This window comes from Henckelia pumila, chromosome 4 (assembly GCF_033568475.1).
Source record: "Henckelia pumila isolate YLH828 chromosome 4, ASM3356847v2, whole genome shotgun sequence".
Classification (NCBI taxonomy): Eukaryota; Viridiplantae; Streptophyta; class Magnoliopsida; order Lamiales; family Gesneriaceae; genus Henckelia; species Henckelia pumila.
The window spans coordinates 14,514,912-14,517,554 of NC_133123.1; positions in this window are offsets into that span (position 1 = coordinate 14,514,912).

The following is a 2,643-nucleotide window of genomic DNA, read 5'->3' on the forward strand; positions in this document are numbered from 1 at the left end:
AGTAAAGAATTAGACAAAGACAGAGAGGGAGACAGAGCAACAGTTCCCGCTCCTGTAACTGGGTATGTGACCCCATTGGCATTGGAAACACTCGTTCGTCTTGGTTTGGCAATCTTGGCAAAGTCATTGGTGTCAAAAGTCATGTGATCGGTAGCCCCAGAGTCGACAATCCAACCACTGAAATTATCTTGGCCTGATCCGAAAAATGCAAAGCCACGATTACCTTGATTATTTTGAGAGTTTGAATCATCTGATGGTTCCACCATTGGAGTAAAAGAGAGTAAAGGTTCTCCACTCACTAGAGCGGCTCGTCCCGGTTCGCCATTGGCACCTCGTGCATTTTTATTTCGTGCCTTGAGCTCATGCCACCATTCTGGATACCCATGCAATTTAAAGCAAGTTTCTTGAGTATGTTTTGGGTTACTGCAATGTGCGCAACCACCTTCAAATTGTGTCTTAGGCTTTGAAGTTGCATTGACTTTTCTACCGCTTGTTGAGAAGGATCCTACCTTAGACATTTGGAGTATCGGTGGTTGTTGGGATCCCATCTTGACAAATTTGGAGGTCATGGCAGCAGCTTGTATAGGCTCTTTGTTGGATTTCATAACTGATTGTCGTATAGCCTCTCTTCGAACATGAGAATAAGCTTGTTCCACTGTTGGAAATGGTCTGATTTGTAGCACATCAGCCCGAATTTTATCGAGGTGATCATCCAATCCATCAAGAAATAAATAGACTCTATCTTCCTGTACAGCTGAGTTATATCTCTTTATATCGGCTGGGCATTCCATGGGCTTTGGTCTTCGAAAATCAATTTCTCTCCACAAGCCTTTTAGACCATTATAATATTCTTCAATGGATCCTCCAGCTTGTCTCATTCGAGTCACCCGTCTCTTCAAACCATACACTTGAGAAGTGTCGGTTCCATCAAAATAAGTAGTAGCAATCGCATCCCAAACCATTTTTTCCGTAGGAAAGCGAATAAAATTACCAATTAGAGTCGGGTCCATCGAATTAATTAGCCACCCTTTCACTATTGCATTTTCTGTCCTCCATTTCCGGAATACGGGGTCTGATGGTTCTGGTTGCTGAATGTCTCCGTTGATGTAGCCCAATTTGTCTTTCCCGGCAATATACATATCGACAACTTGGGACCATAAGCCATAGTTGGATCCATCTAGCTTAATTCCAATCGGTGCAGCGGGAGGTTCGATAGTATCGATTTGGTTCTTGGTTTGATTTTGGTTTAGGACTTGCATCATTCGGGTCGTCAAGTCGTCGAGGAAGGCAACTTTAGAGTTCTCACCATGCCCTTGGTTTGTCTCGGAGTCTGCCATGAATTTTTATATGGTTTGGAAGAAACGTTAGGATCTTCGCGGCTTTGATACCATGATAAATAAAGGAATTAATTCTCTTCATTCATATTATTCTTTCAGCCAGTACACCCATATATCTATAAGCTATTATAGAGCTATTTTAGTCTAAAGATCATATTGACCCTAAGGAAAAGGAATTAAAATATATGACAGCTACGTTGACCCTAAGGAAAAGGAATTAAAATATATGACAGCTACGTTATTTACAATCCTATATTTCTTTCCATTCTTATTTGACAACTCAAGCTAACAGAAGGCTGGGAGACCAGTAGACTCATATTTTTATATATAGGAGATGCCTTGTTATTGATTGAAGAAATCATGTATGACTATCCCGGATTGCTGGTTAAGGATGGGGTTGATCCCAATGTTTTCTCCATCCCTGTTCACGTAGTTTGGAGCCAGTTTCATCCTCACCTTAGTGGCTGATTATATTTATATATATCTATATTATATATATATATATACATATATATATATTGTACTCTAGTATTATCGTCCTTTTGCTTTTTGGTTTACTGACGAGAAATATAGTTATGGTATGTATCTTTTGTTTGATATATTTTGTAGTAAAAGTAACGATGAAACTCGATGTATTGTATTATGAAAGAAATATTTTCCGCTAAATTATAAAGAAGTACACAATATTTTATTTGCATGATAACTAAGTATTGAGTATAGATAAGGGCCTCACACTGTATGGTATCAGAGCAAAAACTGAGAAATTGCTCAAAGTGTCGGAGCATAGCAAGGAAAGCTCCAATAGGTCTGTTGTCACATGAGAGTTGCCCAAAAATGAATTACTTGCGCATGTGTTTGCCTTATGTGCTTTTATGAATCATGTACACTTATATATGTGCTCATATAAGATAGTCTGATATGATAAAAGCATTCTTTGTGTATATAAAGTTATTCTTCTCTTTCTGTTTATAGATGGCTATGCAAGGACGTGGTCATGGTCGTCCTAGGATCCATGTAGAAGTTCTTATTGTACAAGAAAATGCAGTGGAACAAATTGCTAATGGGATTGCACAAATTTCTATGGATAAATTTGTTTCTCGTTTCCAAAACATGCGTCCTCCAAGATTCTTTGGCACAGAGGATGATGAGAAATCTGAATCATGGCTTAAATATATTGAAAATCTCGTCAATCTAATGGATTACACTTATGATCAGAAGTATAAACTTGTCTTGTGCCAGCTAAAGGATAGAGCTAGAGACTGGTGGGAAGCTGCCAAGATAGGATTGGATGAGCAAAGAATCGAGG